At 40.0% G+C, this 25,298-nt stretch overlaps 1 protein-coding gene across 8 annotated transcripts in view; it reads left to right on the forward strand.

The window, feature by feature from the left end:
• ZNF644 (zinc finger protein 644) overlaps positions 1-25,298 on the forward strand; it is a 74,820-nt gene that overhangs the window by 19,982 nt on the left and 29,540 nt on the right. For 3 of the 8 annotated variants that reach the window (XM_071436316.1, XM_071436310.1, XM_071436318.1), the window contains exon 1: positions 7,954-8,086. The exons of 2 other annotated variants lie outside the window; for them this stretch is intronic. The gene's annotated coding sequence lies outside the window, so the exon portion shown is untranslated. 3 more of the 8 variants (XM_071436317.1, XM_071436311.1, XM_071436314.1) reach the window with 2 other exon arrangements.

Consider the following 25,298-nt stretch of genomic DNA (forward strand, 5'->3'; position numbering starts at 1 on the left):
ACTGAAATAAGTATTTTGCAGTTATTTTAAATACATAGATCCTTGTTAGTAGGAAAATTAGTGCTAGAATTTTCAACCAGTGCCTGGTTGAAAGCTCAATAAAGTCTTTCAACGAGCAGTTATTTCAATGAGGTTATAATGAGACACCTTAGTTCATATGAGCCTCACACTAAAACCAGCAGTGAGTGGTATAATACAAGATCTGCCTGCAAATCTCAAACTTGACAGTATTTCCTGAATGAGATAATGGCAAATGAACTGCTGTTCAAAATAATTCACCTGAGAGTTTCAGTGGGATGTGATATGGAAATACTGGCTGGACAAGAGAGAAGCAAAAGTTTTAATATAGCTTTTGATCATTGCACTGAAGATACGTTTTAGCAGATGAGTGGTAATGGATGTGGGTCAAAGTGAGGAGCTAAGAGATGCTCCTCTTCCTTTGGCATAGAAAGGGATTGGCAGGGAAGTTGGAAAGGAAGAACTTACTGGGTAACAATGCTGTCATTATAATAACCCTAGGTTGTACCTTGGTCTTTTTTGTTAACAAACCATGCCATATACTGATTCTGTGCAACTACAAAATTTAATAAATCATTTTTCACAATTGCATATTAACTCTAAGACTGTATAGAACTATCACAATTTTATGTAATTTCCCTCCCCCCCCCTTCTTTTCAGAGGATTCAATTACAAAGATGCCTGGTTTTATGCCCTGAAGACATATACTTATCTGTACACTACAATATAGTCTAAAAAAGCTTTTGTAGTTTTTTTTTAAGCTTTATCCCTGATGTTAGAAAACTCAGGTATATTCATAATTAATTGTCTTGGTCAAAACCAAACTCCTTACAATTAAGAAACAAACAGAAGGTATGACATATCAAACAGACTTTCTACTGCTGTGATCTTACCTAAACACAAAATAAGATCCACAGTACTTCCACATTAATAATAGTAAAATGGATTTTTTTGCTTTCTTTACTTCTTTAAAAGCGATTGCTATGTCTTCCCATACTCAAACCTCTAGCACTTTACAAATAAACAATAATAAAGCTTTTTGCTTTATTACGCTTAAAGCATAAGGAGAGGAAGGTGTGTATGTCCATGGAATGGTGAGGGAAATCAGAATTGCTGATGTAGCAATTGCCTACCAGGCAGAGGAGTAGGAAATTGCAGGGAAAAGAAGGCAGTTTGAAATCCTGCCTGGCAATGATTTTGACGACTGAGAGACACTGTTCATTTTTCAAGTGCTGCTAAAACATATGGAACTTGCTTCTTAAGGCAGAGGGTTTTGGTGAAGATGTCTTCACTTGGATCTTTGTCCTGGCTTCCATCTGGCCAGATGACTTTGAAGTACGGAAGTGGTGGGGGTTGGCTAGCAATGCCTTTTCCTTTTGGGGAGGGTGTGGAAATGATCTTTGTCTGAGGGAGGTGACTTCCCCATGTTGTGCCACCTGTGTCCTTCACTGGACATAGAAAAGTCACAACTTTGGATATGGAGTGTGCCTGAAAGGATTCTTGTCACCAATTCTCCACATTGGCTGGAGAATTGGTGACAAGAATCCTTTCAGGCATTGCTCTGGTCTCTGATACGTGCTGCAGCCCTGGGTGTGACCCTGATGCTAGCCACAGAGGTGGATGTGGGAGGTGGGGTGACACACCCTGAAGGGGACAGAATGTGACACTCTCAGGCCTAGTGCAGTTTCCCTCTCGTCACTAGCACTCTGCCAGCGTAGCACAGTCGTGACAAAGGCCCAGCATGTGGCCCACAGTGGCCCAAAGTGGTAGGAGCTGGATTCATTCATGCTGTGACCTCTGCAGGGGGATGTTGAGGCTATCAGTGTGACACTTGAAACAAGGATCTTGAAATTACTATGTCTGTCTTCTCCCTGAGTATCATTTTGGCACTATAATGTGAACTGAATCATCAGGTAAGCTGAGCTATGATAATTTATACCTATTAGATCTAGGTCCTTTTCCATCATCTATTGAAGGCCAGTTTATTGCCACTGCTTTCTTCCCCTCACAGTAAATTATAATTAATCAACAGATTCAGGAAGCAACCTGTTATGGTTTCGTTGCTCATAGCATATTTTCATATATTAATGCTTCCTGTGTGTGATGCAAATGGCAACTCTCCAAGGCAAAGCATTGTTTTTAAGAAGGTCAGTGTTATAATGTATGGTGGTATTTTCCTACACTAATCTGCTTTCTTGTGATCTTTGAATTCTGTGAGACTTGAGCTCAGTAACTCAAATGTGAGAAGAGAGATGGCAGATCCTCCTGAAAGGAACATAGATGTAGGCTCAGTCTTTTTTAATGGAAGATCTATTAGAACAACACCTGATGAAATAAAATGAGCATGAGGGCTAAGGTTAGTGAATGACTATTGATAATTAATCCAGGATTTGTAATGTTTACAGTAGTGGTACCTGTAGGACAGCTAAGAATGGAGCCTGGTGTGCCAGGCAGGCAGTGCTGCCCCCGCAGCTGCTCCCCTCTGATGGGTGGCAGATGACAGGAACACTCCATAGTGGTGAGCCTGAGAACAGGAGACGACTGTGGCAAGCTGGGCACGAGCTGCTGTCCTGACAAAAGCTGGTTTGTAACTGCGAGCACAGGCCTAGCCAAGGGCAGCAGGTCTGAGCAACAGCCACGGAAATCTTCGTACCATTGCCTATGGACAGAGGCTGAGCAGTGAGAAAACAGTGGCAGTTGTCTCATGTAATCTGAGCAATCTTCTCTGAGATTTCAAACACACACAACAGTAGGACAGTTCTAAAGGCAATCCACAGTGCAAAGCAGTAATCTTTTCCTAGGCACGCTGTCTAAACACCCTTCTGTTGCAAAATACTTTATTTCAGGACTAACCTTATCTTGGGATCACTGTTAAGAGAGACAATTTTATCTATATGTTCTTACTGCTCTCTTATTATTTTACTGGTAATTTTAAAAGTTTAATTCATTTTGACAAAGATGACTAGAATATCTTGATTTATGGCAGAGACTAAATTTATAAATAAAATACTTTTTTTGTTCTGTCTGAAAAATAGACAAGACAATCCTCTTTAATTAACATGACAACTGTATCTCAAAAGGGCCTGTGAAAGAAGCAAGCCAGCAAAACAAGAGAACAAACAAAAAGAATCAACAGCTCAAGCAGAAAAAAAAATATTAGGAAAAGTCACCTTCCCCTTTTTGTTTCTACAATGTTGAAATAAATTAAACTGCTCCATATAATTCTTTTATTAGTTCTTCTAATATTTCAGTTGAAATAACGTTGATTACTCTTTGTCGAAACAACCAGTACATTGAGGTCCTAAATTCATGGATATTAGTGAAATCTGCATTATGTCATTGTAGGAAAGGCCAAGAAACCAGAAACATCTCAGTAGAGTGTAAAGAAAAACTCAGTGGCAAGTTGAGCAATGAAACACAGATACCTTTCATATCATGTTTCTGTGTGCTTCTTTTTGTAGTTACTAGGGTCTAAAGACAAAGACAAGACAAACTTCATACATAAAGATAAGGGATTTTATTAGTACAACCATCTCACCTTAAAAAAATCCCATCACTATATCTCAGGTACTCAAAAACTCTACTTTTTCAGACTGTAGTAGTGTATTTCATAAAAGATGCTACTTTTGCCTATAGAGATCTTTTTTGTCTGAAAATCAGACATCAAGAATCATTTCAATTTTAAAAATGTTATGGAAGACAAAATTTTCTACCAAGGGCTATGGTATAAAGATGAGATTGAAATAGTAAATGGAGAAGGAAAACTAATGGGTTAAATGTAATGTATCCATTACATGACAGCATTTTGTAAACCATACAGCCTTAAATTGTTCTATAACTCAAAATTATACAGCTAAATATTTTATCTGTTGTTATTTTGTTTGCTGTACACAGGATAACCAGAATATATGTCAACTGAATATGAAATGTTCAAGGAATGATGCATATAGTGGCTCTATTTCCATGGTGAAGCTTTTTGCATAGAGTTAATGAAGTGCTTGGGGTCCTAGGGAATTAAAGGTGCTATATAAATGTAAGAAATTATCATTAAAAAGTTTTTCCCTCCAGGCATTTGGGATTTTGCTCTGTGTTACAAGGAGGCATTTGCAGTCTTCTTTCATTCAAAATGCTTCAGCTTAAACATTTTCCAACTCTCCCTCTGCAGCTTCAGCTACAAAAACGTTTATATGAAGAAACAGTTACTAAATTGGTTCCAGTTAATCATACTTTGCTGCTAACTTGAAAGAACCTGCCTTGGTTTAAGCTTTTTATAGCCATGTTGAAGATCAGGAGGAACTAGGAGCATCATTTTCTCAAGAGATTTTCAAATGCTGTTTTAACCATTATTAGGCTTTGTCTGCATTGGTGGAGAAATAATCCAGGCCACAGCCAGAATTCCTGCAAACAGAAAGCCAGCTGTGCAGTATCTGGCTTGATTTTCAAGGATCCTATTGTGTTGTTCTCTACTGGCCATTACATGTTCCTTTACTGACATTAGAATGCTTCACTGGTCCTAAAGTTTCTATTTTGTGCAGACATGCAATCCCAATTTTGTGTCATTTGGTGTCTGTTTCTCAAGTCTTCTTAATCCATCAGGCAACCTTTAAGATCATCTACTACTTTTCACATACTACAAATGGCAACAGAAGTGGAATTAGAAATCAAAAAAGACTTCTGACATCACTGGACATAACCTTTTACCACACTGCCATTTTAATGAAATACTGAATTTATGTTCTTTATTCATTCACACCAAATGTGGATTTTTTGATCCACAGATTATGTGAATCATAAGCATTTTTAAGAATCCATTAGTGCTAATGGAATTGGGCCTCTTAGTTCAAGTATTAAGTTAAGAGATTAAAAAATTGCTAGATATCTTTAAACTATTAATAAGTTGTAGGATTTGGCAGAATTAGAACTGAAGTTCAGGTTTTGTTATGCTAAGTATTTTACTTGTTCACAAATAGATGTGAAATCTAATAAAACATTGCATCTTCTATAAGTTAATACTTTTACGGAATTTGGGGATTTCCTTCAGTTATTAATTGCAGAATTGAAGCAAGAATTGCTATTCCTTAAATCTTACCTTCTATTGGGCAACATATATTTAAATTAAATAAGGGTGATGACCTTAAAATGATTGCGTGCAATAAAATATATGATTTTCAGCAAGAAGCATAGGGGTAGCATTAATATTTGCTTTTCACGTTTTTATTGTTTGTATTTTGGTTAATGTGGAGCACATATCCTGTTAAGAATCTTAGAAGGAATCTGTGGATTGCACAAGATGATAATGTTTCTTTTGTTTAAGAGCAGTGGAAAAACTGTCCTTACAAGCTCCAAAATAATTAGAACTCGATTTTATAAATGTATATTTTCAGAAAACAAGCTTAATTCTCAGAAGAATAATATTAGCACTCATTAGGGGACTGAATGCTTTGGGGTACTGTTAATGAAATTCATAGCCTTTTGCCTGTGGGCTATCAGTTTGAATTCAGTCTAACTCAGTGGAGATTGAAAATTGGCCTATTTAATGGCCTTTTAGTCATCTCTAATGAGTTGAGTTTGGTGGGTCTCAGTCCTGCAACATAAACCACTCACACTGCCTTCTCCTAACTGGCAAGCTCCAGAGAAACCCCTGAATTTAATGGATTTGGGGAAAATTAGCCTCTGGTACCATGGAGAAAAAGCAAAGAAAAGCAAAAGCTGTGATAGACAATGGTTGCATGAGCACTAACACACACATTGTTTTTAAATGTGGAATTTATAATGATATATAAAGTTTATAAATTAGCAAATTAGCTGAGCATGTGACATATGTTGCCACACAACTATACTGATTGTAACATGACAAAGACTCCCAAAGGGGATATCTACACCTGTGCATAAGATCATGACAACACATTAAATGTTTAAATGCCTCTGGGATTCACTTTTGTCAGGGAAAAATAGGATCAGAACAGATATCTAGGTATCTGGATAGTAACTGCAGCTACAGAAAATTATGCTGAAAGCAACTATAACCTAGTGTGCCTCCATTACTTCACAGCAGTCAAATTCTTCTATACTTTCCTTATAGATAATTAACTTAATATTAAAAAAACACACTAATACCATTTCCAGGATCCTGTAGGTATGCCAGTTTTACTTATCCATATGGCAATAGAACTGTTCCTAATGTCTAACTGAAAATTCTCAGTACAGTTTAAAGCTGTTACGTTTAGCCTTGTCTGCAGTGGACTCAGTGCAACAATGGATTTTTCTCCCCATGGTCTTTTATTCTCTAGACTAAAAAATCCCACACATTCCTATTTTCAATTAGGGTCACATCTTTTAAAATGGTGACTTTTTTCCCCTCCATTCCTTGTACTGTCTTCTACTGGAAGTTTTTGAAAGACATTTTTCTTGAAATGCAGAGGCCAAATCTGAACACACAGATGAGGCTTCACCACTGCTAAAGATGAGGCATTCTTCCTATGTCCTAGATATGACAGTTCTGTTTATGCATCTTTTTGTACTGCAGCTTTTTTCACAACGGTGTGACATTGTTGATGCATGTTCAGTTTGTGATTTACTCTGATCCCCAGCCCCTTTTCTGTAAACCTGGTGTTTATTCATCTGTTCCCAGTCTTGCAATTGTGCAATTGTTATTTTCCTGCTTAAATGTTGAAGTTGGCACTTGTATTTATTCAATTGCATCATATTTCTGCAACTATTTTTTCAGGAAAGTTTTGAATTCTTTTCTTGGCTGTAACATGCTTCCCACTCTGCCAGTCTGGCATTGTTGGCAAATCCAGTCCATGTAAACTGTATTCTGTCACATACATAATTAGACTTGGGACCACAGTCATGACATACCCACCTCCAGGGAACTGTATTTGCTGTCCTGCTATTTGTCACAGTGAGACGTCGCTGGTGTAATTTTGCACCACTGCAGTCAGTTCATTATGTTATGTCTTTTGCTTGCTCAATTAAGACTTCTCTGAGATGGTGTCAAAAACCTGACTTAAGCCATAACCAACCAAGCACTACTCACATCCAAGGCCTGTTATTCTGTCACAGCTCAGGACGAGTTTGGCTCGATATGATTTTTTTGACAAATCTATGTTGGCTCTAACTTACCACTTCATTAGTTATCCTGTACTTAAAGATGTGTGATTATTTGCTTCAGTACTTTTCTGGGAATAGAGGCGGGAATGATTGACAGTGCTTGGCTCTACCTATTCCCCCCTTTTGAACTATATGTGCCGTGTTTTTCCTCGTCCTCTCTCCTGACATCTGTCGTGTCCCTGAGCACACTGACCACCGCTCACACCTCTAACGTTGCCTTTATCAGCTTCTCACTCGAGTGTGAGAATCCCCCAGGCCTGGCAAGTCTGAAGGGAAAAAATTAACTCATCTAAGCAGTCGCTATGCACTTAACATTCTCCCCTGACTCCGGGAGAATTCCCTCTGTAAGCCGGGGCTCGCTTCAGCAGCCTTAGTCTGAGGAGAGAGTGGCGCCGAACGTGTCTTTTTGTCACCTCATGGCTTCTCGCCCCCCGCTGCGCTCAGGTTCCCCGCGGCCCCGGCACCGGCCGCAGCAGCCGGAGCCCGAGCCGGGCTCTGCCTCCCCGCTGCCTCGGGAGCGCCCCGCGCACATCCTGCCGCACCGGACCCGCTTTCCCAGGCCTGCGCGAAGGGCAGCCCGCCGGACGGGCGGCGGCCGCGCTGGCAGCCGGCGCTGTGCGCCCAGCGTGTTTGGGGAGCCGCCCCGGGGGGACATTCCCTCCGGGCCCGAGGGGGATGGGGACATTCCCTCTGAGCCTTAGGGGGGGACGGACATTCCCTCCGAGCGGGCGGGGCCGCTCGCGGGACCGGGCACGGCGGGGGCGCGCTCCCGGCGGGGGCAGGGAGGGGATGCCGTGCGCGTGCGCCCTTCGCCCACGGTGGGGCGCGTGCGCGCGTGTGTGCGTGTGCGTGCAGCTGCGCGCGGAGTGGCGGGGCGGTCGGGAGGCTTGCGGGATGACGTCACGACGGCGCGCGCAGGACGTAACCCCGGCGTGACGCACAGCCCGGCGAGCCCGTGAGTTTCCCGTTACGATTTAGTTTTTTGTATCGCGCCCCCGCCGCCCCCGCCCGGTCGCGGAGCGAAGGGGGAGAGCGGGAGGCGCAGGGCCCCGCGGGGCGCGGGCCGGGGCCGAGCGGAGCCCACCCGATCCGGGCCGGGCCAGGCCGCCCGCCCGCCCTAGCGGCGGGTGGCGGAGCGGGCAGCTCTGCCCCATCCTGCCGCATCGGGAACATGGCGGCCGCCTCCGACCTGGTGCGGCACCGCGGCTCGGCCGCAGCCGCCCGCGCCGCGGTAAGTGGCCGGGCCGGGGCGGCGGTGGCGTGGCGGAGGCCGAGCGGCCGCGGCAGGCGCTGCCCTCCCCGGCCCCTCCTTCTCCAGCCCGCCTTGTGGCCTCTCTCCGTCCCGAGAAGCGCCCCTCGCCACCTCCCCGAGCCGACGAGCGGCGTTCCCGGTGCCCCGGCCGGGCGGGACACAAAGGGCTGTGTCGAGGAGGGTTTTGTTCGGTCACATGAAGCGGCGCAGCCAGTGAGCGCGGAGCGGGGAGGGGGAGCGGGGCCGCCGCCATTGCCAGGCGCGGAGGAGCTGGGCAGCCCGGGGCCGCCGCTCGGGGCCTGGGGCCGGGCCGGCGGCAGCGGGAGCCAGGTAATGCCCCGCGGGCGGGGGCGGCCGGGCGGGACAGCGCCGTCGCTCGAGGGTGGCCGGGGTCACTCTGGGGGCCCGCAGGCCTCCGTGCCCTGCCGCCGCCCGCCCCGGCGGGTCCCGCAGGGCCGCTTGTGCTCCGCCGCGCGGCTCCCTAGTGCGGGTCTCGCCCGCGCTGCCCCCCTCTGCTGGCGGCCCACCCGGGAAAGGTTGCGCTGCCGTCCTGGGACAGGGGGAGCGTGCGCTCCTCACCCTCCCCTTCGCTCCCTTCCCTTCTCGACGTGGAGCGGGCAGGCTCTGAAACGCCCGGTGTCGGTACAAAGGGCTGGCGAGTCCCCGGCCCGCCGCCGTGTACCCTCCGGGAGCGGGAGTAGAGCTCCCGGCGCAGAGATGGTTTACAACAGCGAGGGAAAAGTTACCAGTTCAGGTACCAAAGTCGTGTGTTCGGGCTTCCAACAGCTTCAGGATCTGGTGGTTTCTCTGACTAAGTCTGTGTTACCAGTTTGCAGTGATGAGCATCATCTTGACAAATGGAACGGGTGTGAAATGTACAAAGTTTTATTTCTTCTTATGGCATATGTGTAACCTTCAGCCTGTTGGCAGTACCTCTGTCGTGGTAGTGTGGTCTGTAAACTGACAAGTCAAGTGGTCATGGAAAACAAGTATGATATATCAAAATAGGCTTCCATCAGTACTGTACAGCTCTAGCCCTTTAAGCAAAACCTCATTTGCAGTGGTATTCTGATTCCTGCCTCCCTTTCCAGCACATAATTTAATTATGAAGATTGTGTCATGGAACTTTACTTTCAAACGCATATGAAGAATGAATGTGCACCAGATTTTAGAGTGAGAAGTCATTTCATCTTGTATAGAGTAATGAATTAACACATTAATTAATTGACAGGGTTTTTAATACAAGTTGCAACATAATTTTTGATTCAAATCATAAAACAAATTTTAAAGAGAAGATTCTTATAAGTGGATGGCGAAGTGCTTCAGAGTTTTGGTAACTTAATGTGATTCTTCTGTGTAGAATTCTTTACTACCTGACTTGTGCAAGGTTGGTGATTTGAGGACAGAATAAATGGACTGATTAGGCAATGCAGGATAAATCTGGGGAAGCTTTTAGTGGGTCACATAGGTGCAGAGAAAATGCAGCAATTTTCTTATTGGAGAGGAGTTTAAGCAGGGTGCATCAAAGAGCAGTGCAGTGTGACAATCCTGTTACACTGACTTGGAGTCAGAGCTGATGTTGCAAACCTGCTTAATGTAACTGCAGAGGAATATGCTGCAGAGTTATACAAGAAATACACTGAGAATTGAAATCAATAATCTTCAGAATATCTTCTTGGAATAGTTTCTTCTGATGTCTCATATTCATTCCTACAGATTTCATTTTTAATAATAAGACCTATCCAAGGAAGAGAAATTTTGTAGAGGAAAACACCCATAATGTCACTAAAGAGACTTGACTTGTCTTTTTATACATTTTTTTTTCTTTTGTTCAGTCTGAATGATTTTTTTTTTAATTTAAAAAAAGGCTCTGGGCAAATATCACTGTAAAAAAAACCCAAAACCAACCAAACAACCGAGGTGTACTACTCTGACTTTTTTTTTTTTTTTTTTGAGTCCAGTGTCTGGTTTATGCTTAGTAGCACTAGGAGGAGTATGCCAAGGAAAGTATGAAAGTTCTTAATGCAAAAAGATAGTTGAACTCTCAACAGTTGACCTGGCTAGTAGGAGAAAAAGGCACTGACCACTTGGGGCATCTTTGTGAGGTTATTTAATACAGAAAATGTTGACTGAAATAGGAGCATCAGCAGCTGAAAAAACAGGATATTAAACAAGAATGGCATTGCCTTTGACTTTAACTGAATTTCATATGGACACTGAAGTCAAGGGTTGTTAGTGGAGTTTCTTGAGCAATAGTTTGTGCTTAAGCTTGCCAGTATTAGCACAGCCTACCAGTGTGTATACTTTTTTAATTCAAGCCTTTTCAAGTCATTTATGGAGTAAATGGAACTAAAAAACTAATAAACTTCTCAATAGTAATAAAGCACACACAAGTTCACACAGTTATTAGTTTCAAACCCCTTCAGGTTTTTAAAAGCTCTGAGAACTTAAAAATGGAGAAAGTACGGAATAGTAATGTCACTTGCTCAGCAGCTTCACCTGAAGTTGGTTTGAATTAAAGGTTTTTGAACAGCTGCTGATTCACTGTCCTCATATTTTTACATTTTCCAGCAACTTTTTATCTTTAGCAAAGTCCAAGTGATGTGGCTATCAGGGGGCTGCCTTAAGATACTTGTTTATGCCTTTATTCTTTTAGTACCAAATGCATTGCTCCAGTGTTAGTTACTACAAGACACATTCAATTAGTTTCCTCTGTGCTCTGGATTGCAGAGCATTTTGTATTATGTATTCAGAGATTGGGAAAATGACAGTAAAATTAAACAGAGTTGCACTCATTTAAATTGATTTTGAGACTGAGTAAACTTGGCATATACTCCAAAACTGGATTTGTTCAGATGAAAATAATATCCGCCCTGCTTCAGAGTGTAAAGGAATCCCAGGTGAAATGAACCAAAACCAGTTTGTCTTCTCTGAAAATGTATTTGTTGGTCTTCCTGAACACTCTGCCTATAAGCCAAATCTATAATCTGATTTTTGTTAATTAACATTTTTCCTTGCTGCAGTTTTACCAATGTAAATGTAAATTTTATATTGGTACTGCATAAAGAGCTTAAGTTACCAGTGGAAATTGTGATTGTTGGTCACTCTGGCTGATAAACATAAAGATGCTGTCAGAATGAGTTAAAGGATTTCCTAAGTTTATAGTATCATGAAAAAATATTCTTTTTATGCCTAATTAACAAAAAAATCCCAAAAAACCCAGACAGAAAGCTCACATAAGCATTAATGCCTGTATACATTGTGTCCCTTAGATCAATTAATAAGAACCTTTTGTGCTAGCAGTGATAGTAGCCCACATTGTTCACAGAATTGTAGAAAAGCTCTTGGATAGCAAGGATGTGAAATGGCCATGTAAAACCAGATGCAAATACTGTGCACCTCTATAGTGCAGTAATCCTATGGGATGTAATTTGGTGCTCAAATCGCAGTTTACTATCAAGAAAGACCATGTAATGAGTTTGTATAAACTTCTAATATGCATTGTTTTCAAGATTTGAAAAAGCACAATAGGCTCTGTTACTTACCTAGTCTGCAATTCAGTGTCATGTAGTGAATATTTCATCTTGGTACAAAGTCTACCCAGAATCTATAGGATTTAGTGGTAGAGGAAGAGGAGAGCAAGCTTTTTTAAAATCACATAATCAAATGTATTGTATAATAATTTCATATAAAATAATTTATTTTAAATCCAGTTGTGCTGCCTTCCTGTCACTGTTGAGCTGTACACAGCAGCTGTTAGGTTCACAAAAGCCAGGCCCTTACATTGCCAGTGAGGTTAAATGGAGGAAGACAGTGGCTTAACAGTGTGTGTGTGTGTGTTCTGGTTGCACTAATGTTAACTGACATAACAGTTCTGAGCAAACCTGGGATCACAGAGAACTCTCCAGGAGAAGTAATTGTAATGCTCTTGGAATGGGAACTGATGGTTCATACTAAATCCAGATACTGGAAATGGAATTCTCTAGTTGATCTTTATTGATTGATATTGAGTGCTTTGTCTTGCAAATAATTAACTAGTTTAAGGATGATGGGCTGTTTAGTAATTCAGTATTTCTTGAAACTTAATCCAGTTTATGTGAAGTTCATGCTCAAATCAGAATAAAGGTCAGATGGCTGGGTTTAGGAATATTTCAGGCCCCTGGTTACTGTGTTGTAACTTTTCAGCATGCTGAACGCTATGAGTTAGATACTTATCATACTTAATTGGATTTTTTTTTCTTCATAAAGGGACACTATTTTGGGAGTATTTGAATGCCTGTATTTTTTGCTTGCCTTAAATGGCTACTTGATAACATTGCATTTTGGGAAACAGGATGGGAGGAATTACAGGGTGCCTTATTGATTGGTCCAATTGTAGCTGAAGTCATCATTGTACCTTCGCTGTTCTCTGGACCAACTGTTAGCACCCATTTGTAAAAATATTTTTCACAGCAAAATATCTCTTGTGTAATTTACCTTTATTTACAGGCTTTCACCTGATGCATCCATTTTTAGTTTGAGTGAAAGACAAGGAATTCCTTAGCAAATGTAATCATTGAAATGTAGCAATGAGTCCCTTCTGCCTGCTTTTTCACAGAATAATATTTTGGTACATTGATGGCATTGAATTGTGCTTTATCCCATCTACTTTCCCAGTGTGGCTCTTTGGTAGGGACTGGGCTGAATTTTCCAGAAAAGGCAAACAGCAGGAGGTCAGGTGACTGCTTTTGGAAAACTGATCCTTTTCTGTCTGCTGGTAAAGCATGGCAGCTCTGAAGCTGCTCCTTGCTGCTGCTGGTAGGAAGTGGCTGTGGCTGTTACTGGCCTGGCTGCAGCCAGTGGGTGATGGGTGCTGGTTATGGTTTAAGGTTTTCATTGGTTTGGTTGGGGTGTTCAGGCTGATGGTTTTGGTTTTTTTGGTTTTTTTTCTATTTTAGCTTCAGTTTTTATTTTCTGGAGTGGTTGTCCTCTGTATATTTCTGCTGTTTGCTTCTGCTTCTATTCAGCTCTCCTAGGAGCACTATGTGATACAATTTTTGATGCTTACTTTTGGAAGGCCCTCAATGTTTGTTGTATAGTGTTTGTTGCTGATACCTTTCTTCATCTTCAAATGTGCGCATATACGACAGTTTTGTGACTGTTGGATTTCAGGAACTGTCTCTGATATTAACTTAGTTTTCTGAATTTATCCTTTTCAGTCAGAAGAGTTTGGAAATCAACTTAGTTTTCTGTATTTATCCTTTTCAGTCAGAAGAGTGTGGAAATCTATAGAATTTGTATCCTAAAATTAGGCTCCCAACAACCAAAACAGTGGCTGTAGGATCTTGTATTTATTATTGTGTTTATTCTTATCTAGGTCATTGAATTTATGCATATAAGAATACTGTGTATTCTTATGAATGTTCTTAGGAGCCTTCACCAAAACCACCATTCTGAGATTCTCTGTTCTCCCAGTGATAATTGGTAGGGAGGGCAGAGGAGGGGAATGTTTTTTTTCCAACAGCTGTATTTTTGTTGTTGCTACCCAGTCAGCTTGGTATTAGAAACAATATTTTCAACAGAGGACAGGCTCTGCCTGCAAAGTTCCAATATAAATAACTTTTTTCCTTCACACAGAAGTGCTGGGCTTTTTGTTTTAATACCATAGCTGTGAGTGTATCCTCTGTGAGAAAGTCTTGATTGTGTGTGCTGTCGCAGGGAGTGGGAAGTGGCAGTTCTGCAGCTGGCTTCTCACAGTTCTCTCCCACACTGAAGTGAGCACTCTGCCCTCTTTTGCTTCCTTTTTCATAGCATGCTTCTTGACTTATTGAAATCACCTGATCTTTTGTGTTCTTGGGCAAAACTTTGGAACTGAGAATCTGTGGCATGTAATGAAAATAGCTGCATGTGTATGAATTGTAGTGAATATTAGTATTCTGAAATTACTTTTAAACAGTTTCTCATCTTGTAGAAAGTTGAAAACAAAATGGCACTTAGAACTCCCTAATCAGGTAGTTATTAACAAAAGAAATATATTATGTTGTTACATTTTTTTTTGCTGGGGTAAAAGGGAGAAAATAAGTTGGGGAGACGTGATGGTGAATTAACCTAGATAAGCCACAGTGAAAAAATTGGAAGGGTTTGGAGCAATTACAGAATGGGAGGGAGTAGAACTTGAATGTCTGGAATGCAAGTTGAGCTGAAATGCTGCAGAAACAGAGGTGGAAAGGTTGCTTGTGTGTTACATAAACCAAAGATAGTAGGTACTGTCTGTGGTCTTTCTAGATCTTTGCTTTGGGGAAACTAGTGAACATTTGTTTTATTTAACTTGTTTTCTTGCAGAAGTGGTTTAGGATAGTGATTGGCTTTTTCTGTGTCTTTTTAAAGCCTTGACTGTGTTGGACAGTAGTGACTCAGGTGATGAAAAATAGTTGACTTGTTGGTGAGCTGCTTTAGCAGGGATTCTTAGAGACCTTTCCTTTTGTTAGTGTTTTGGAATACGTACATCACTAGTGGTCTGTGCCATGTTCCCCTAAATGCCAGGCCCTTGTTCCCAGACTTTGGAGGTGGTGAGGCTTGCTGAGGATGTTCAGTGTGATTCTCACTGCTGTCCATGTGGCTGAAAGAGCTGGTGAATGAGAGAAATTGTTTCTTTCCTGGCATGTGTAAGATTTGGAGAGGAAGAACAGCTTGTCTTGAAAAAAATTGTTCTCCAGGTCTCTCTCTCTACTACAGTGGTAAGAGTGCTCTTGCTTTTCAATGTTTTACCAGCAGTAATGAACACTAAAAGGTATAATGTATTTTTGCACAAAGGAAGAGTGCAAAAAATAGAAATTATGCTTGGGAGAAGGTATCCAGGTTCCTATATAACTGAAATGTCGCAGTATTTCTAAAAATACCGTACAGGTACTGTGATAATTCATTTTTAGAAATGTCTTTTAGACACTAAAAACAGCTTTGGGATTTGCCTTCCATTTTTTTAGTCCAGTGAAGTGTTACCAGAGATGGTGACTTGTCTAGTAAGGAGTTATGTTAAGAACCAGTTTGCAGTTGTGTTTCTTTGTCTGTTTATCTTTACAGATATTTATCAATATTTGTATATAGACAAACAATTTAGAGTTGGAGTATTGTGGTTTGGAACATCATACAGAGTTCTAAATGAAGGCAATATTTAGGATAATGTACTCACATTCAGTAAAACTGAAGGCATCCAGGTTCTGTAGTCTTTTCAGAAGTTCAGCTATGTCCATAAGGAAATTAGATGAGTTTTGCATAAGTACTGCAGTATCACAGCAGGACCTTCCTTCATGTCATTTGGAGCATTAATGATGAGTTAGTTTTTGGGGTTTTTTTCTTGTGGAGCCATTTAGAGAAAGTAGGTTTGTTTGACTTCTGCAAGGTGATTGCTTTGATCTTTAGGATACTTGGTGCTGTTTTAAATAAAGTTCTATTTAATATATTTCTAGCAACTTGGCTTTAGGTCCATCTAGTAAGCTGCTCCTGAAGCGTGCCTGATGCATGCTATTTTCAAAGGATGTAAATATAAAGGAGGGAGGATTAATTAGAGATCACCTGTGTTGTGGTTGCCATGATCTTCTTTGATCAAAGTTTTCTTCCAACTTAGTGATACTAATACTAGGAACTAGGGTGCTTTTGTCCAAAGAAATATCTCTGTGATTTCACTTTTGTTATGACAGACAGTTTTACCTTAACTTTCCTTCCATTTTTTAAAGTAATTTTCCAGAATGCCATTTTCAGCAGGAAAGAGTGCTCTGGTTTTTACCTGCTTGAGGCTGTTCTTTTTCTTCATGTTTTCTGCCGCTGTAGATTCATTAGCATTTCTTCCTGTCCTTAAAGGAGATTTTAGCATTCAGAAATAAAAACCAAACCTGTATGATGTTAAATCGGCAGCTATTTGAAAGAATGCAAAACTGTTAAAGTTACCAGTACTTTTCCACAGGACAATCCTATTAGTGTAAAAAACCCACCTCGCTTCTCAGCCCTCCCCCCAAAAAAAACCCCGACTGGAAAATACCAAAAAAAAGCTCCACCCCAAAACCCTCTTGGCTTTTTAAGACCAAAGTACAAATCTGAGTGCTTTGTGGCTGCCTATACCTCATAAAAAATCAAGGATACAAATATCTCTGTTTTCCTCTAAATACTGTAAATTCCAAAGAGTTTTCTGGTTCAAGGAAGAGCTTTGGTTAGGATATTCTGAAGGCTTAAATTTGGAGAAGTTGACCTGTTCTGCGCCGTAGCTTCCTTTGTTTTTTGTTTTATTTGTTCTCGGAATTTCTTTAGTTTTGTGAATCTGAGGATAAAGACAGGTTATTTCTTAATTTTTTAACAATCCCTTATGTATTTCTGTACTTTTATCAGAGTTCTGCGGTGTCATTCATGGCTCTTGTTTTCTCTGAAGCTGTTTAAAGTTAAGTAGGTATTAAGTAAGTGCTGAAGTTTTTTATCAGAATTGCTTTAATTTAGTGTGCTTCCATATGTTGTCTTTGAACTTGAGGAAAAGTTACTCTTGCTCCTTTTGTCCATTTAAACCAGATTTCATATTCATACATATTCTCTCAGCATTGAAGTATTGGTTATATTTTCTTCAGTGTTTCAGTGGAAAACAAACAGGAGGTCTTGAAATCTAACTTGTATGCTTACGAAATTGCTGGTGATGATGAAACATAGTAGCTCTGGGGCCAGTCAGTAGGCAAATAGTCAGCTGTGCTTAGGGGCCCAAAAGAAGGCACAGATCCTGTGCTGATGTAGAACACTAAGCTTTTGGGACATATTACTCATTGTGAATTTATGAAGCCTTTGAACAAGGTATTCAGAGGTTTTTTATTTTAACTGTGAATGTCCGAGACAGTGGCCAAGTTTCCTTTATCTTTGGTGCTGACTTTGGTTTGTTTTAAGAAGCTTTGTTATTACTGCAAATAACATAAGCTGTTTACTTGCTAGAAGAAAATATTTTTGTCTTGGGGTTATGTCATTTTTAGAGTGGGAAACATCAGGGTTTCTTTGTTTCAATTTAAAAACCATGTCTATATTCTGAAACAGAGTAATGATGTGAATGACTTGTGCCATTTATACTTTTGGATTTTATGCAATCTTAGCCCATGCAGATCCAGTTCTTTGGTGCTATCCTAGTAATCCACTGTAAAGCATATGAAATAGGCTTAGAGTATCTGTCTTGTCTCTCCTGTTTCTTGAGCTCCTTTTGAAAGTTTGGTTGGGAAACCTGCTCTGGTTAGGAAAACTGACAAATCAAGGACAGCCAATGGGCTGGATAGGCACAGGTGAGGATAACTGGTGTGGCGTGCTGGAAATACCAAGTTCTTCCATTTGCCTTCGTGTATTTGGAAGAACTAATTAAAATAGCAAAAGAATCAAAGATTTTAAACTTTTCCCTGAAACAAAAGGAATTGAATAAGTCCACAAGCATTGAAAGGGTTCAGTGCTGAGAAGAAAAATATTAATTAAACCCTGATCTTGAAGTGAAGCCTGCATAGAACTGTTGTATCTTCTTGCAATCTTGCATGGAGACTCCATAGATGTTTATTAAACAGTTTAGAAAGTAGACCTCAAGGTACTGCATAACTTGAGTAGAGTCCTTGGGGTAGATCTTGAAAACACCTGCTTCATAGCAAAATGTTTTTCATGGAATAGTTTTGTAGCAAAGGCAGTAACTTTAGTAAACTCTTGTGACATTTCACTACAGGAAACACTCCTGTATGATGAGTATATTAGTAATAAAGCTTGTGGACCCTGTCCAGTTGAACACAGGGACCATGAATAGGAGCTTACTAAAGAGATGTGGATGCTGTGTCAAACCTGAGCTGTGGTTGTGGTGCTGGTGGTGTGCGACTGTCTCGACTGGGTGTTCATGACAGTGGTCACAAACTACATTTCAAAGAGGGATGTGGAAGCATTTGTCCCCGTTTGCTTGCCAGGTCTGGTGGAATAACCTCAGTTGAAAAATGACTGTTGTTCCTATTCCAAAAACACTAATGCAGCTATCTGACATGAAGGTGTAAAATAAAACACAACTGGCTCAATTATGTTACATTGCTACAGCTTATCTAAGGTAGGAAATAGTTTTTACCTATTTATGGAGGCCACAGACAAGGCTGGAAACTTAGAGTCTCACCAAACCAAAAATGAACACTGAGCACCTCAGCGAGGAATGGATTTTTTATGTTTTCAAAGGCTATTAAGGTGATAGTGTTGACTGCATATTATAACTTTTCCTTCTTCACCAGAACCATTCCTGTGTTACCAAAAAGCAGGCTCCAGCCAAATGAAGGGAAGTCCTTATGTTACTGGCTAAGTATATGTGGCTCCCCAAAGTGCTCTTTCATAGATTTTAAAGATTATAGCTTATATATCAACCCAATTAGGAAGCATTTTGTAGCTTCACTTCAAATCTGATAAGCAGTGGCTGAATTCTGTTGTATGAAATAGGTGTATATTTTATTTGGAAAAAGATTTTGCTAGAAAAATGGCGGTGCTGAAATTTATATTTTTAGGTGATTGGTTTGGAATTTGCATCTTTTGGGAATTGTTTTATATGGTTATTTTCTTCATCTTGGAACATTCATTGTAGTCACAGCTTAGTCCTCTGATTAGGAAGAAGGCTGTTTGAGAGTTAGCAGTGCTGTTTACAGGGAATGTTACTCCAGAGTGTCTGCTCTGTCCTCTGCTGGAAGGTACTGTCGTAGGGATATCAGAATAAAATCTCTGCTGCAGCAATTCAGAGTTCACCGTAAGCCTTCCTTCATTTTAGTGTAAGCCCTCAATGAGATTTTTCTTAGCACTTAATGAGCAAAGCTTTGTGAATACTTATGCAAAGCGTGCATGAAATCTCTAGGAAATTTTTGTTAGATTTTACATTTTCATGGGCACAGAAAATAGACTTCCTCTGAGGCTAGGAACAGGAGATTCCCTTTCCTGCTATGGTCAGGAAATGTCAGAAATGCTGTCTAGACAGACAACAGCAGGCATTAGAGCTCGTGATCTCAGCATAGCTACCCTTTCAACTGGAACAAACTTCTGAGGAACTGAATTTGGACTTAGGATCCTGTTTTGTAGGGGGTACTTATGTGCTAATACCGGTTCACTATTTCCTGCCATTGCTGTTACAAATGTTTATGTAATTTACTTTCTGTTCTCTACTGCTTCTTTTCAAACTGTCATGATAGCAAGAAGGGGAGATTTTTTGGTAATTTTTTTTAAAGGAAAGAAGAAAATAGTAATTTATCACTAATTTTGAGCTGTAGGATTTTAGGCTCAACCTTTTTTTGAAATCTGCATTGCAGTCTTAATTCAAGAAAGTGTTTCAAGTTTTGTCATTTTTAAGACTTTAGAAACACAGAGAAGACTTGGAAATGAATCTACACTAGTCTGCCTTACAACGTAGAAAATTCAGAGGTATTCAGAATGGTCTATGAAGAAATTGTTTTTGGCTCCAGCACTGGCTTTGGTGTGGTTATCTGTGATCTGCGGAGGTTGGTGATCCTGTGCTGGGCTCTGTTCTCAGCGCCTGCAGGTGACAGTCATGAACTACAGCGCTGCCCTCCCCTTAAAGTATCCTTCAGTAGCAAACTGTTCAATCTCCTAAATGTGGGGGTTGGGTCGTTTGGGGTTTTTACAAAGGGAACTGCCATGCTGTCACATTGCCATGAGTGTAAACTGAAATTGAGTCGGGTGCAGCGCTAGAGAATGCTGGTCGGTGAGCACACGGGACTGGAGGTGTCTGCAGGGAGGCAGCCAGGAGTGCAGCCAGAGGAGACCGCAGAGCACTTTGCTGCCTCTGGGTTTGCACTGAGCTTGCAGGGAGGACTGTTGGCTTTGAGACACTGTTAAAGCTGGAAAGAAAATGGCTACCAGAAATTATTGTTGCTACTGTAAGAACATGGCGTGATTATTAATGTGCTGCTTTAACTACTGTTAGAAATGTTGTGTGAGATACTGCCTTGAAGTAAAAATGTCATTAAAGGGAGCAGATATTTTAATCCATTTAGATATAATGGATATCATCAGGCATTCTTGTTTTAGAATGCCAGTCTGCTTAGTGGAGAAACTAATTTCTAGTAAATATCTTTTAAAACCTCATTACTGCCTTTTCTACACTAAAAAAAATTGCTTAATGGTTTTAAATTTTAATAATAAACATAATGCCCTTATAAAACAACTTGCAGGGAAAAAAAACAGTAACGAGATACTATTTCCTATTTCACAAAATATGTTGTATATGGTAACATAATTCTGGCTTTCTAAAATTAAGCCCTGAGTGTTTTTTCTGCATGCAGCAAAGCTTTTTTTTTAAGATTTTTTTTTATATTTTGAGTTTGAAATAAATATGCCCAACCTAGATTCTGTTTGAAGGTTTATAAATAAGGTTGAAGATACATAAATAAGGGTCAGATTATAAAGTGGAATCTACTTGGGAAACGGTATTGTGCTTTGTTTGATAAGGACATCAGTGTATGCATTGTGTCGTAAACTTCTTGCAGTTACATTGAGGGATTTCAGAGTTATTTTATGCATTACATCAGGAAAGGGATATGTCAAGTTCAGTGAATGTGTGAATAATAATTTCTGTCTCTATCAGGATTCCACAGGTGGCATATTGAGGACAGGTATGGTCTGACAGTAAACTGTGTCTGCTCTTCTTCCAAGTCCCATAGGTGATGTGTTTTATACCTAGAGAAGATCCCATTTTTCTGTACTTTTTTCATTTTTGGGGTTTTGGTTCTCTCTCAGACTTCTTTGACTGACAAGGCACTGGATTGATTCAGTAAGAGGTGTGGCTGATAAACTGTTTACAGTAATGTGTGCCACATATGTGTAAGAGAAAACTTATAAGTTGCAGAAAAATGAGTAGTATGTGAGGACAGATGTTTGAACTGTAGAATGGTATTGCTTAGTGGTACACTAAAGGGGATGCACTAATTTGATGGACACAATCTTAGCTTAAACTTTTTTTTACTTTTATGCTTAACTGTAATAAAAGCTTCATGTTCTTATTAAAATTCTGTAGTTTTGGAGGAAGGAGAGGACAAGACTACAAATGTGTAGCATCACTGTGCAGTTTAGTATTTTTAAAACAAACCTTGAAATGTAAGAGGTTGCCTCAGATGTTTCTAAAAGCTTGCTTTTTTTAAGACACAAAATGCATGTTTTTTACTTAAGGCTGTTGGTTCCTTAGAAAGCACTTCAGTGATCAAGCTTTCCTGGTTTGCATTTTCAGTTACTTTTCAGCTGAGAAATGGGAGGTGCAAACTTGGACTAAAAGTTATTAAGGAACCATAATCCAATTTCTTACGAGGTAGGGAAGATTTTGTGTAAACATCTTCTGGAATGCTTTTTTGCAGTGCCTATAGTCATAGGGTATGTCACTGTATTTTTATTTGCTCTGTGTAAAGCTTACATGATGATGCATGGTGAAGGAATATATATGTGTATGTATATTACTGGGCACAGAGTGATTGTATAACTGGAAGGGTAGAGGCAGTCCCTATACAGGTAATGTATTGATGAGATTTTGCTGCCAGCAAAATGAACAGAGATGAGTTCAGAGACAAGGATGATGCCAAGGATGTGTACAGTGCCGTTAGTAGTTTGGAGTGGAATGGAGAGATGATGTTATTCTGGGCTTTAGGCTTTCCCCATTTAAGAAAGGTGTTATATTTAAGGTATGTAAGTGCAGTAAATGAAGAGGTAGTTCATGTGGTCAAAATGAATAGGCTGAAGGGTAACTGAAAATGTATGGATGTTTATTATGCAAGTGGTAAATTGATCTGTAGCTTAAATGGGCAGAGAAATTATAAAGATGGTGAATTATTTCCCTGTAGTTTATTGCTTATGGTAAATCTCATAGTGAAGAATGCTATTCAATTTAGTAGGGTATTGATGGACTGTAAACTTTTTAATATCAGTGATACTTAGAATGTTGCACCCATCTTAGCTGAGGGGAGAAACTGCATTGGTAAGTAACCTTCAGAAACAACATGGTAGTATTTTCTCATAAGGTCTTGAAATTCTAAATGTTTTCAGGACTCACATCTTCAAACTGATGCTTCAGTTTAGTACTTTTATGATGCTTTCATTTGTGCGTTCATTGTTACGTATTTGCTTACTGGATAATGTATGCTCAAAGTAAATAGCTCTCAAATTGTTTGTTTCCCCTTGATTCTCTGTAGACATCTTTGCATCTTTATTGTGTGTCTGTTGTGTACATCTTTGAGTGATTGCATCTGCTCTCTTTACTGATAGAGGGGAAAAACAACCTTTTCAGCCAGTATGTTTTGGTAGTCCAAACTTCTTCTTACCAGAATACTTTCTGCTGTGATGACTTTCCAATTTTTTTAAATTTATGGTGTGCACATTTTTGAAATAATAATTAAATCACTCGTGAGACCTAATTGATGATATAAACAGAGGTTCCTTTTTTTCCATTCAAGCTACTCCATGAGACTACTTTTTTTCCTACTGTGATATTCCTATTAATGTTGCATTCAACTACTTGTAATGTTGTTTGGACTGAAACAGCTTCCCAGTCTGAGGTATGATCAGTTGTGTTCATTTCCTATGCTGTCACACGTTCCCTTGAAGTGCTTCACTGTCCCATATGGAGTGTTGTCAAAAAGCAATACTTTCTACGAGTAGAAAAATGAGAGATTTCAACATTTCCACGTGAAAGCCCTACCACAGCTTTGGGAACTGTGCGTGTGGCTTTTACTGTGATGAACAGACAAAGGAAGAACTGTAACTTCTTTGAACTACTTTTCAGATAACTCTCAAAATCTAGCAGGAAATTCAAAATGCAAGAGGCAGTCATCTCTCTTGCAGTTTTTGCTTGCTTTTGTTCACTCACTGCAGATTCTTTGAAGTCAGGAGCATCTCCAGTAAAGACTTAATATTTTGTCTCTTCGCATTGTAAAGTGTTAAGCTCTTGCTTAATTTGGCTTCTGGGTAATTCAGACTCTGGTATAGTGCCTGTTCTTAAGTATTGCTCTTCATTAACTATTTTAAGAAGAGTGATTATTATTTTTTCTTTGCAAATTTAATTTTGGTAAATGGGATTGTGGCATATATCATTCAGTTGGTTAAACTACAGTTGGAATAGCATAGATTGAGAGGTTCTACAAATTCTCAGAAGGGATTAATTTTGTGGTTTTAGAAAACCTCATGTTTAAATTCAAATTATTATTTAATCTACACTGGCTGTTAGTTCTAGATATTTGTGGGTACAGAATGTAGATTAAGTTGTTTTTATACTTTTTAAATAGGAATCAAAGACAATCAAAGCTCCTTCTGCAAATAGAAAGCAGGAAACTACATTTTTGTACAGACAAGGTCATTGCTGATTACTTGTTTGGAAAATGGCAGTATAGGCTTGTATTTAAAGAGCTTTTCAGCTGTATCAACTGATGTAGGACTCCCATCAGCTGAGGTTTTGCCTTTTCAGTCATCTTCTGAAATGACTTTATCCCTGATACTGCATGTACAATTTTGGCAGGAACTTCTGGCTTTCTTGTAATAGCCTTTTCTTAGTAATCTCTGCTTTCTGCTGGCTGTTTTTTCCTGCATTGATATTTAGGATTCTTAGATTTTTGTAAGAGTATAGATTTTTTTTTTCCAGAGCTGCAACAGATATTAGAATGAAATTTATTCCACACCCCACACTCTGCATTTGAATTTAATGCTGGGATGATCATACCCTAATAAATGTAGCTGCCACTCTGGACTAACTATCAAATTTTCTAAGCCATGAAGTCAAGTCTACAGTTACAAGCCTTTTTGCTATGTTATGTCAAAGCTGGTGGAATTGACTGTTTATCCACAGTTTATATCAACAACAGTAGTTTGTATAGTATAGTTATTCTGCTCTTTGTTTCTTCCTCTTTATTTCTTCCCACACAGGCATAATCAGCTATAGGGGCAAAACTGGTTTTGTGTTAAACAGCAACACACAGCAAAACAAAACCCGTTGAAAAACCACCTAAGAGGCTTCCATATGAATTACATTCCTAGCTGCAGTCATCCCAGGAGAAGGTGGTAGTTAAAGGTGATGGTGTGTTTTCCCAGATGGATGTGGAAATGGCAGTTACAATGCAGATCTATTATGAAATGAGGGCTGCATAGTAAACAAATGGGTCAAAACTCTTGTTATAATTAAAACAAACTTTACTTAGTCATTGTACACCTTTGCATTCTAGTATTTCTTAAACTTTTTCCTCAGAGAGGGAGGGGATGTGCTGTTAGGAGATAATTTTATTATAGCAAGAGTTTTCAGTCCATCTTTTTTTGGTTACTGTCACTGGGGGTGCGTTTGTAATCTCTCATCTCTACCATTTCGGTTTTCTTCCACTTCCTGTTCACTGCCCATATCAGAACAGGAAGCTGCTTATCAGAAGCCTGACCATTTTACAGCAGCCCTTTTTCCCTGCTGTGGTCCCCCTTCTCACTCTGAAGATCAAGGCCTTCAGGTGAATGCTCTGTAACTACATGTCTTACTCAGTTCTGTCACCCTTTTCATGCCCTCTTTTATTACCTGGTATGGGAGAGTGACTTTCATTCCCACTTCCTTTCCTGATAATGAGAATTAAGACAGGCAAATTGAAGCAAAAGCATTTATGATGTTGAAATCTTTGCCTTTCCTAAAGGAAATTTTTGGAGAACTACCTTTCTCAAATCTGCTGGTAAAGAATGTCAGGTGCTCAGTTATTTCAAATGTCATCACCCTTGAAATTAATAGTAGGTGTTAGAGTTTGTGGTGGAATGAGAGAAATCTTATTTGACAGCAGAAAGACCTTTGAGAGGAGATGTGAGTGCTGGTTAAGCACTGTAGGTGGGTGGCTTTAAACAGTCTCATGCTGTCAATAGTTTGGGCTAAGATCTGGTGTCCTGTGGATTGTGTTGCCTTCACAAA

Source organism: Agelaius tricolor, unplaced genomic scaffold (genome assembly GCF_023055355.1).
Source record: "Agelaius tricolor isolate 1412-34295 unplaced genomic scaffold, bAgeTri1.0.p SCAF_11, whole genome shotgun sequence".
In the NCBI taxonomy this organism is placed as follows: domain Eukaryota; kingdom Metazoa; phylum Chordata; class Aves; order Passeriformes; family Icteridae; genus Agelaius; species Agelaius tricolor.